The sequence below is a fragment of the Rhipicephalus microplus genome, chromosome 6 (assembly GCF_043290135.1).
Source record: "Rhipicephalus microplus isolate Deutch F79 chromosome 6, USDA_Rmic, whole genome shotgun sequence".
Classification (NCBI taxonomy): domain Eukaryota; kingdom Metazoa; phylum Arthropoda; class Arachnida; order Ixodida; family Ixodidae; genus Rhipicephalus; species Rhipicephalus microplus.
In genome coordinates, this window is record NC_134705.1 from 115,135,485 (window position 1) to 115,148,452 (window position 12,968).

A 12,968-nucleotide genomic window follows, 5' to 3' on the forward strand; every position below is an offset into this window, starting at 1 on the left:
GGTGGACACAGGCACTGATATTTCACGATGAAAAGAAGCGTTTTAATAAAACAATCCTTCGGAAACGGCAAGTCGTGCAAAATGGCACTCTAACTGCTTGTTTAAAACTATAGCTCGCATCAAAATGCTAAATTGGGCCCAGATATGGTTGCTCTATCAGTGCTACATAAGTCCTCCAAAGGACAAGGTAAGATAAGTTATTAGTAATGTTACATTGGCACGATTGCTTTCTTCCTGCAGCGAAAGCGCTGACTAGTTGGTGTGAACTACCAGGAATAAAAGGCGATAAATCGCACGTCATATTGGGTTTTGATATTTATGTATGTATAAATACCACAGATTGTCTATGCACTAGTGTGTAATGCCACTCATAACACGGCCATCCCCACCCCGTTGGTCTAGTGGCATAGGTACTCGACTGACGGTCCGCAGGTCACTGGATCGAATTCTGGCAGCAGCTGAATTTGCGATGGTGGCGAAAATGCTGTGGGCTAGTGTGACAGATTTCAGTGCGTGCTAAAGTACCCCACGTGATCAAAACGTTTGGAGCCCTCTAGTACGGCCTCTCTCATAATAATATGGCGGTTTCGGAACAGTAAACTCCACATATCAATCGATCAAATCAACCAATCTGATGGTAGTCCGTTGAAATTTAAAACACTTGAATTTTCACCCCATTCGCAATATCGGCGACAGCTCGACCCACAGCACTGCCCTCCACGGGAGCTTCTACACTACAGTAATGAAAGCACATCAGATCACAAACGCCGTACTTCACAAGCGCAGAAAAACACGGTCATCTTCACACACTCGCCGTAAGAAATATGAGCACCCCACGACATGATTCGTCAGGCTTAGCAAACCTGGTACCTCGAACGGCGGGAGCATGTCTGCGTACGTCTACGGCAGGAGATGTGGGTCACAACTGAATGACGTCACAGGTCATGCCCGTAGCAGTGAGCCACTACGATAAGCTCTGCACAATTTCTCTTCATTTTGGGCCGTCAATTCGTTGCGATCAAGTGTACTCTTAGTGCGCTCTCATCCCCACAGGCAATTGCGAAATTGCTGGAAAAGACGTGTTGGAGTTATGCTTACCACTGCTTCGTTTAAACAGCTTCCACCGACGGAAGTGATCGTAGCTTAAAGGATAAGAAGAAGAGCGAGGCTTGCAAGATGCCACCATCAGCTTGAAAAAATATTCCGGAACATGGCGTGGTTGCAGCTCTTAGTCGACGTTCGTGTGATAACCTCCAAATTTTAAACGAAAACTTAAAAAAAAACATTTTTCGCACTGACTTTCCAACCCACCGCTGCCCCGTATACGTTTTTCATTTGGCATTTTGCGATTCAAGACTGTTTTTTTTTCTTTCCTCATTGTTCTTGCGAAAAAATTTCACACGATTACTTGTAACATATCTTATTTTGTACTTCAAAGAGAAAAAAGCTACTATATTCAGAAAAAAACAGTAGCCCGAGTTTGCTAAAAGAACCAAGGCCTATCATCAGACAAGACTAAAAGTTGGCGGTGCCTGAGTAATTGATTGATGTATGAGGTTTGACGACCCAAAACAACCATAACATTATGAGAGACGCCGTATTGGAGGGCTCCGGAAATTTAGACCACCTGGGGTTTTTCAACGTGCTTCAAAATCTGAGCACACGGGCCTACAACACTTACGCCTCCATCGTAAGTGCAGCTGCCACAGCCGGGATTCGATCTCGCAACCTGCGGGTCAGCAGCCGAGTACTTTATCCACTTGACCAAAGCGGCGTCGCCAGTTCATTCAAGCAGAAGCGAACGACTCAGAGTATGCTTTTCCTAATTGTATGCGGCTGCAATGAAACGCCTGATACAAGTGTTTTGGGCAGGGCTGTTCTGCTACTTTGAGCTTTCAAAGATTTTCACGTCTGTGAGAACTCACAAAAAATACAGCACTAGAGAAACATGCCGAATCTGTATGTATGAGTTTAACGGCCTCGACATAAGCGTACGAATTGAGCTGCTGACCTCACAAGTACGTAACTGCATTATGCTCAGCATGCATTTGAAGCACTAAAATAGGGTTTTGAGGATGAGTGTCACCGAGATTGGCCTGGCCGTCTGCATTGATAACTTCTGTGGCAGATTTCTCGTATGCGAGGATTTGCCGTAACAATTCGCGGTCATGCATTTATTCACACTGCGCCTTCGCCCATTGAATGTATTTATTCACACCGCGCCTTCGCCTATTGCTGATCGAACTTAGGTTCTCGTTCTTGCATTAGTTGACAAATTCAAATGTACACACGTGACGTAGACTGCGATGATGGTGATGACATTTCGCAAATTATCCACGTTACTGCCGTTAAAAGATGTCCCGTTCTAATGACGTGTTCAATGCTAGGGATACACGTTAACATGCCTTATATGTTCATGTCAAAGCTCCTTTTGCAGCCACTGCAAAGGCGTCTCAGCGCGCGATGCGTGGAGGCAGCTTTTGCTCCTGCTGGGACATTTGTGTGTTATTAGAAAGCTGTCATGTGCCTGTGCTTGGACAGAACCAACGCACCGCAACGTCGCTGCATCAAGTCTGCTTATATCGATGGTGTGCTCTATAGGATTTTATGCGTATAGAGATGACTTCACTGACGACTTCAGTGAAGTCGTCTGACGACTTCACTGTCGTCAGTTATTATGCCTCTCGAAAAATTCACACTCCTCATGTATAATTATTTTTTTGATACTTTATGCAGGAAGCAATCGGCTGAATCTGATGGATGGTCCTTCGGGGGTGCTGAACATTTGTTCCCAGCGGCGACGCTTCCTTCGTTTATAGTGGATTACTTTGCAGCGTTCTGGGCTCCATTTCAACGCGCTATACGTAGACAATTCACACTCACGTTGATTGTCTACGCGTGTTTCGTTTGTTGGTGGCTTTCCGTATGTTAAACTTTGTTCCTTTTTTACGAAATATGAGGCCATCAACACAGAACGGCAGCTTGTTTTGAATAAATTAAACAAGAAAAACTAGAGCGCTTTCTTGAATTTTGTCGGCTAAAGCTTTCTGTGGAAAAAGGCACATTAACTCTGCACTTTTTGCATAAGAATTGAGAATCCTTCATCTAACCAACTCGTGACATGATCAGCATAAAATAAATAAAGAGTGGAGCAAACAACAATGCAAAAAGTACTGAACCATCTCACTGAAATTTAATCCGGAAAAAGAAGACAGGTGTAAATTACTCCTGAGGTGACAGGGAAAAACTCCGGATAGCTGGAGCGAAAAACCCGCGGGAAATGCTCCGCAGCTGCCACCCACCCTTCCGGCCAGCAGGAGTGAAATGTCAGTTTAGGTACTGCGGTGGCGAGGCTAGCCGGAATAAGCTAACCTCCCTGTCCATTCTCATTTATTCCTCCTCCTCCTAGCAGGGATAAAAACTTTGCTCCGGAGGACCTGAGTGAAAAATATTCCAAATAGAGGAGAAGGGGGAGGGAAAATGATAGATTTTACTCCTACTTGTGAGTGATTTTCTCTTGCAGAGTATTCGAAACTATAGCGCCCTTTACAAACATAAATTGAAATGCCATCATATATTGAGGGGCCATTTCTAATAACACACTGCTCCTAATAATGCTTTCTTAATAACATACTTATTTGCAGTGGTTAAAAGAAATCTCATCACGTCGGAAGGATTTCACCGAACCTTCGTTTTAAGGGCAGTTGAGCACAGAGGCCAATCATGGAGCTAGCACTGAGAGGGAAAATACGGAATTCAGAGTCTCGCTTCAGAACAGGTACTCGGCTCTTAGTGAGGAAACCAACCTTAGCATAAATACAATGAATGATAATCTGAGGTGTATCCTTAGTAAGTGTGCAGTTGAAGTTGGAGGCAAGGTAGTTAGCCAGGACTCCGGAAAGCTTTCCCCGGAAACGAAGAATCTCATTAGGAAGCGTCAAATCATGAAAGTCTCAAGTACAACAGGCAAAATAGAACTGGCAGAGCTTTCAAAGTTGATTAGTAAGCGTAAGGTATCCGATGTAAGATGGTATAATATGGAGAGAATTGAACGCGCTCTGAAAAACGGAGGAAGCATGAAAGCAGTGAAGAGGAAACTTGGGATAGGCAAAAATCGGATGTATGCACCAAGGGACAAAGAAGGCAAAATAACTACCTATATGGATAGGATAGTTAAAATAGCGGAGGAGTTTTACAGAGATCTGTACAGTAGCCGGGACAACCACGACTTTAATACTATAAGAACTAGCAGTAACCCAGATGACACCCCACCAGTAATGATAGAAGTCGGAAAAGCTTAGGAGAGCATGCAAAGAGGCAAAGCTGCTGGAGAGGATTAGGTAACATCAGAACTGCTGAAAGATGGAGGAGGGATTGTGTTAGAAAAACTAGCCACTCTGTTTACGAGGTGTCTCCTGATGGGAAGGGTACCAGAGTCTTGGAAGAACGCTAACATTGTCTTAATACATAAGAAAGGAGATGACAAGGATTTGAACAATTACAGGCCGAGCAGCTTACTTTCTGTAGTATACAAGCTATTTACAAAGATAATTGCTAACAAAGTAAAGAAAACATTAGAATTCAATAAACCAAAGAAACAAGCAGGATTTCGAACAGGCTACTCAACAATTGACCACATTCATACTATCAATCGGGTAATAGAGAAATGCTCAGAATATAACCAACCACTATACATAGCCTTCATAGATTACGAGAAGGCGTTTGATTCACTAAAAATACCTGCCGTCATGCAGACACTGCGGAATCAGGGCGTCGATGAAGTATATATAAACATCCTGGAAGAAATCTACAGGGGATCAACTGCTACCATAGTGCTTCATAAAGAAAGCAACAGAATACAAATCAAGAAGAGTGTAAGGCAGGGGGACCCAATCTACCCAATGCTATTTACCGCGTGCTTACAGAAGGTTTTCAGAAGCCTTGAATGAGAACAGTTAGGGATAAGAGTTAATGGAGAGTACCTTAGTAACCTGCGCTTCGCCGATGACATTGCATTGCTGAGTAACTCGGGGAACAAATTGCAACTCATGATTACGGAGATAAACAAGGAGAGCAGAAAGGTGGGTCTTAAAATAAATCTGCAGAAAACGAAAGTAATGTACAACAACCTCGGAAAGGAGCAGCGCTTCGAGATAGGTAATAGTGCTTTTGAAGTTGTAAAAGACTATGTCTACTTAGGGCAGGTAATAACCGCAGAGCCTAACCACGAGATTGAAGTAACTAGAAGAATAAGATTGGGTGGAGTACATTCGGCAAGCACTCTCAAATTATGACAGGTAGATTGCCACTATCCCTCAAGAGAAAGGTATATAACAGCTGTATCTTGCTGGTACTTAGCTACGGAGCAAAACCCTGGAGACTTACAAAGAGGGTCCAGCTTAAATTGAGGACGACGCAGCGAGCAATGGAAAGAAAAAAATGGCGGCATATGCACGGAGTGAATGATGGAGAGTGGGGCGAAGCATTCGTCCGTCCATGCGTCCGTCTTTGTGACCGTCCATGCGTCTGTTCGTGCGCCCGTCCCTGCGTTCGTTCATGCATCCGCCCCTGCGTCCTTTCATGCGTCCATCCATGCATCTGTCTGTGTGTCCGTTCGTCCATCTATTCAACACTCCAAGTCCCATCTTCTCGCATCTTTTTATCATATATTTCCCGTATAGAAGCACCGCCATTCAGTGGACATTCCAAGGACTAATCGAGAGGTGGCATACGCATAATTTCTTACGGCTTGCGCTTCGGGTCTACTTCCCGCCTTCAACCACCTTGAGTTCATGTTGTATACTATTTCACTGTATTCATGGCACTGCAGCCTATTGCTCGCTAAACCTTTCTAAAACGAAGGAGGTTATGCCCAGCGAGTATAACGTAGCAACCTTTTCCTGTCAGATAGTGCTCAATGTACATGCCAGTGGCTGCTAATGTGAAATGAGAGACAGGAGGATTCAGCTTTTATTTCTTACGGCTTGCGCTTCGTATCTGCTTCCCCCCTTTAACCACCTCGAATTCATTCATGGTATATACTAGTTCATTGTATTCACGGCCCTGCGGTTCTACGCTCGATAAACCTTTCTAAAGCTAAGGAGGTTACACCTTGCGAGTGTAATGTAGCAACCCTTGCTTGTCCGATGGTGCTCAATCTACCTTCCAATGGCTCCTAATGGGGATCGCAGCGTGCGCGTTGACTAAAAGCCGAATGCTGCTGTCTCTCATTCCCCATTATCAGCCATTGGCATGTACATTGAGCACTATTTTTTATTGTTAAACAACGCACAGAAAAAATCTCTCACTGGCACCACCTTGGAGGTTAAATGTTATACCTATTTCGGGTATGTGCCACTGGTGGTTACGTACAACGAGGGACGCACAAGCTGCGGTGGATTCGCATTCCCAACCGTCTCTGTTCGCTGCCGGCTACTTGCCCTACGATTCTTACTTCGGTTGTTGCATGGTGATCAGTGCCCCGCACGTGATCTCGCCTGCTATTTCTCAGGCACCAAGTTACGCTATTTACTACCAGATGCACGGCTTAATTCTGCACCGCAAACACTTCACGTATCTGAATTTTACTCAACGGCAGTAGCATTTTATCGACACGCGCAGCAGGTTTGTCCCGATGTGGACATTCCTGAAAGCCGCATTGTAGATACAACGGCGGCTCTTCTGCTTCCTCTGGTTCTTCCAGCCCGTCTAGCAGGATCGAGACATGTCTCGTGGAGCGCGATAACGGCATCGTTTTTGCCTGGTCACCTCCGTGACTTTATGTGGCGTCTTGGATGGAGAGTTCTCCCAACACGGGACAGACTGGAGAGGAGGGGCATGGTCCCATCTTCCACTTGCCCTAACTTCCCGTTACAGGAGTCTAACCAGCATATGCTGCAGCAATGTGTCATTGCAAAGGTGTTTTGGAAGTCAGTTAACACTAGTTTTCGCGGCCTAGGTGTTAATCGCTTTGTAACATCTGGTCGCTGCTCGCGTAGTCGCTTTGCACGCCTTCTAATAGCTGCGGGAGCTTTTTGTTTATGGCGTAATAGGTGCGAAGCTGTTGCGGCTGGTCATCGTCGTCGTGCTGTTTTTCCGATACTGGAACACCTCTACTCTGAACTCTTATCGTTTCTGTCGAAGGAATTGTTCTTCCTTGGGGAGGAAGAATGTTTGTGACAATGGTCGTGCCGCTTTCTGTCCATAGTTGACAGACGCGTTCAATTAGTCTTCCACCTGGCCTGGTTCCTATAGCCAGGTCACCTGTCAATGTCTGATTGGTGCATGTAATCACTATGTGGTTACTGTTTTTATGTGTTTGTGTGTGTTCAATATGGGTTTGAGCTCTCCTATATATGCACTTCATTCTAACGGTGTAAGTTATGTAACCTATATAAATATTGATACTTGTTGTACATATTTTCTAACATCTTCACCAAGTCTTGTAAATTCTGTACATATATCGTCATGTACATTGTCCTTATTGTGATTAGTGCATTTACGTAGTATATGTACAGTTATTGGTACAACGGACTATGGACATCCTACGGACTTGGCCACTTTAGTTTAAATGTGTAGTGTATGTTGTGCTTTGTCTTTTGTTTGTTATTGTGCCTGTTATACAGACGCTTGTCTCTTAGGTTTGTTGCGTCCCATGAAAGAATAAACTTTTTCTAAACAGGAGCTTCGCCCTTAAAATGGTAGGTGTAACCTTAAGAGACAAGAAGAGAGCAGAGTGGATTAGGGAACAAATGGGGGTTAAGGATATCATAGCTGAAATCAAGAAGAAGAAATGGACATGGGCCGGGCATGTAGCGCGTAGACAGGATAACCGCTGATCGGTAAGGGTAATTAACTGGATTCCCAGAGAAGGCAAGCGGGTTAGGGGGAGAGAGAAGGTTAGGTGGGCAGATGAGATTAAGAAGTTTGCGGGTATAAATTGGCAGCAGCAAGCACAGGACCGCGTTAACTGGCGGAACATGGGAGGGGCCTTTGTCCTGGAGGGGACGAAGTCAGGCTGATGATGACGATGAGCACAGAGGTTGCCTCATACCAAGCCTTCTTGCTTAAAGTGAGTTTTTTTTATAGATGCCCATTTATAGATTGTTACTTGAAAGAGGACAGCTTTTTATGTAGCAACGATATACGAATTTTTTTAGCACAATGTAGGTGGCTGCTGCACTTTCTTGACCAGCTCACAGATGCTCCATGCTTTATGCATTGTCAGAACTAGAGTTTCTTGTTTTTATTTTTCTGATCAATCTTCTCTACAGCAATATTTTTCACATATATTAGTGTTTACTTGCGGTAAAAAGCGGTGGCGTGAAACGCAATGTGATGAAACGTGAGAGAAAAGGCTAAAAACATCTCGTACACACCTTGCCTCGCGCCTCACGTCCATGATTGTCCGCCAATCTACGACACCCAATTTGGCAACGATTGTCTGCTTCATTAGGAAGTCGCTTGCCTTTTCTTGGTGGCGAAGTGTGTGATTCAGATAAAAGAAGCCCACTCCTTATCAACAAGATTGTCACTCGGTACATTAACGAAGTTTGTCAGCGTTTTCTGCGCACATTCATTGTATATTAAGTGATCGTTTCGCCAGCGTTTTCTCCGTACATTGTATATAGAGTGATTGTTTTGTGAGCACTTGCTCATGCTTTGTGTGTGGTGTGTTTGCTTGAAACGTTATATCAGAGCGCGATGCAGTCTATGAGAGGTCGTTCGACACTGTTTTTTATAGAACGTAGGGGCACGTCACAAGTGATAAGTCTGCAGAAGTCTGCTGTCTGCATAAGGCTTATAAGTTTAATGAGTGTGCATGGGTTAGCGTTTGGCCTATTAAACACCTTTTGAGTAAAAGTTTTACAACTGGCACTCTGCAGTGGCAACGAGCGCTCAGAAATGTGTCTCTTAAAGGTACGTCATTTCCATGCGTTATTGCATGCGCAGATTTCCGCTGATGCTCCCTTGATAGTGGGTGCATCGTGGGTCAGCGGTTTACGAAACGGTAAATTGATCTTTTTTCGAGGCCACCTGTGATTTCGCATTGCTTTATTCTATTCGTGCCTATATACTAACACAATATTGTTGATGACGCGTCTAGGAACCGCAGCCTTCAGCTGCAAATCTAGTGGATATAGCACGCGGACAAACGAAGACGTTAAGAAGAAGCATTTTGAAATGTGATGGAAATAAATAAATAAATAAATAAATAAATAAATATAGATAGATACACCTTTTCCGCTATATTGACGATGAGCTGAACAATCTTGTTTGGAGATTCAAGTTTTTTCAAGTTGGAGTTTATTCAACCACGTGAGAAGTACACGAAAATACACTGTATACGTGGTTTGGTGCGAAGAGAAAAAAAGCTGCATTTCACAGCTTGACTGGCCCCTTCAACCAGAAAAAGTCTAAACTACAAATTTACAAAAATTACAGGCATCAAAAAGCGACAATACAAAAAGAAACACGCATGTGGCCCATGACAGCAAATAATAGATAGATAACTCAGAAATACATACAAAAACTTTCATAACAAAGCAATGTATAAAAGAATAAATACTGAATAACCATTACAGAAATCACCCAACAATCATTTCCAACACAATCAGCACATCTGATTTAACATTTCAGTTTTAGACAATATACGCAGATTATCAGTTGTTAGTTTCCATTTCTTCATCACACTTGGAAGGCGGTAACGTAGTGTTTCAAATTCATAGATAGGAAATATGTCTAAACCATATGATCCTGTTCTACCTGTGGGGCAAAACAACTGCGGGGACAGAACACTTCCGAAAAATTTGACAATTAGTGATACCTCTGACACCTCCAAAATCTAAGAAGTAGGCGGGGCCTTGTTTGTGCGCCACCATCTTGCGTGCCGTAAATAAATTAATAGGCAAATCCTACGTCCTGAGAAAATCGATTATATGCGAAGCACGATTGCGGAATCTTGATATGTCACTTTTAAATGAACTTAAGTTACGACGTACATGACTTCCATGCCATGATTATGATGTTTGGATGTGTCGTTTACCTGTGTCGTCTATTCACGTCAAGTGATAACAAATTTTTTATCACGTGACGTGATATATGTGGAGCTAGCAAAATGACCACGAGCGCGCCAGGAGCGTACCCTGTAGTCATGTTTCATAAGCCACGCATAACCTCAATATCATGCTTGGACATGTCATCTACTTTTGTCGTCTATTCACGTCACGTGATACCAAATTTAGCTACGGGAAGCTTAGCGGAACGAGCGCGAGTGTACCATGAGCGTGGCGCGTAGTCATGACTAGTCATAACATAAAAATCACGACATGTGTGTCCTGATTTTCACGTTAGCGTCTGTCCCTTATGTTCGTCATGCAGTTATGTCATACAAGACCAGTTTTGCAAAGTGTCATGTGAACTGAACCACCGCAAAAGCAGCAAGACCATCAAATGTAAATAATGACATTCATGGAATACATGTAATGATTTCCATATTATAACTAGTCAGTTGAGTTCGTCATAAAGTCATGTTATGCCATACCAATTTTGGTATTGATACCATTATTTAGACGGCTAGAAGAGCTCAAAGCCGTAGGCAGCTAGATAGATAGATAGATGGATAGATAGATAGATAGATATATAGATAGATAGATAGATAGATAGATAGATAGATAGATAGATAGATAGATTGATAGATTGATAGATAGATAGATAGATGGATAGATAGATAGATGCCAAAGTAATGCTGATGCCAAATACAGGCTTCGAGACAGGATGCAGGGCGGACGTGCAGAAGTGTGCAGCTGAGGAAAGATTTAGACTGTGAAAATCTGACACCAAACATCCGGTCTCGGACTTCTTCATATGCAATTCAGGGCAATTCTCAAGTAGCTGACAGGCCCTTGGAAATATTGCCACACAAATAAGTTGATGCTCTCGTGATTGTTGGAAGATTAGCTCAATGAATACACGACGAGGATTGAGATAGAATAACCTACATAGCGTGGAAATTGAGGTATGTCAGTTTTTTTTTCAGAGTTCAAATTTTTATTGGTACGAATACAAGAATGTGACTTGTGTGTAGTATACAAAAGGAGGTCCCAAAGTGAACGACTGTATCGGGATCTCCTGTTAAGGGCAAACTGAGGTAAAACAATGTTAGAGGCAGCATAAGCAATAATAAAAATTATAAACTAAGCATCATTGCAACAGAATAATGAAGTACAAATATATATATTTATATATATATATATATATATATTTATTTATATATATATATATATATATCTCAAAGAAAAACAAACATAAAAAAACCAAATGAATCAATGATTATAGTGAAGAGTATGACTGAAAAAGAATAAAAATTTTGTAATACATAACATGTGGACATTCAAACAAGGTAGCGCTATCGTAAGAAACAGTACAACTAGGCATGCGTAATGTGTGATCGTAGTTTTTTCTTGTAGTGATGCAAGTTTGTAGCATTTTTAAGAACGGATGGTATTGTGTTCCAAAATGCTATAGATGAAAATTCAGCAAATAGTTTGCCACAATTACTACTTACCTTAGGCGAAAGGACGTTATTGTTACGTGAAAATCTAGTATTACTATGGGCAACTAGGTCGAAAGATGAGAATCAGATAGGAGGTAGTGTTTTGGTTAAGTATTTATAGAATGTGATACCTAAGTTGCAATTGAGGAGCTCTGAAATGGTCAGAAAGCTGTTATCATGAAGTAGGCATTTACCGTTAGAAAAACGGGAACTGTTAGTAATGATTTTTATGGATTGATTTTGTAGTACTTGAAGGGAAGCCAAATAAGTGTTAAAGGTGTTACCCCAGCACATTATGTCATAATAATATGAGAATGAACGAATGAATAGTAGAGTGACAGTAAAGTGGAACGTGTGAAGTATAGACGAGTTTCAATCAGAGCGTGGATGCCGTATGCTATTTTCTTTTAGAAGTGAGAAGTATGATCTATGTATTTCAAGCTAGAGTCGAGAGAATTTCCGAGGAAAGAAACGCAGGAACTCGGAAAATTGGAGTGCGAGCCAAAAGCCTACGAAGGAAAGGATGCTGTATATTTTTGATGCGGTTAAAATACTACAAATTAAGTTTTGGTTGCGTTAATACTTAACAACAAGTTAGCACTGTACCAACTTGAAACATTTTTCAAGTCAGTGCTTAGCTTGTCGACGAAAATTGAAATGCTTTTGTCAGAAGCAAATATGGTAGTGTCATCAGCATACAAAATGGAATTAGTGAAGGACAGACAGCTAGGAAGGTCAATTTTATAAATTAAGAACAGGAGCGGTCCTAAAATGGATCCTTGAGGGACACCAATATTAGTAGATTACTTCTTAGAATATGCATTAGAAATGGACACAAGTTGAACGCGGCTATGCAGGTAGCTTTTTAGTAAAGCTAAAGCAGGACCACAGACACCGATCTTTTCAAATTTAGTAAAGAGAATGATGTGATTTAAACTGTCGAATGCTTTTGTTAGATCGAGGAATACTAATCATGCAAATAAACTTTTGCCAATGAATTTTTCTAGTTGATCGGTTAGATGAATAAGCGCTATATCAGTAGAGAAATGATTGCGAAAGCCGAACTGAAAAGGGGACAGAATATTGAATTTATTAAGGTAATTAGTTAGGCGTACTCCAATCAACTTCTCAAAAACTTTACCAAAAAAGGGGCAGAGTGCAAATGAGTAGGTAATTGTTATTCAGTGTCCTATCCCCTTTTTTATGAACTGGGATAATTCTACCGCGGTTAAGCTCTCTAGGAAATACGCCTGTCTTGAATATCAAATCTGTAATGAAACACAATACATCGGAAATAAGGGTGAAATGAGTTTTATATGAGCAGGCAGAACTTCATCAATTCCTGCACGGTTAGATTTGAGGTGTTTTATGACATTATGTATTTCTTCAGGAGTAGTGGGAAATAGAAATAACG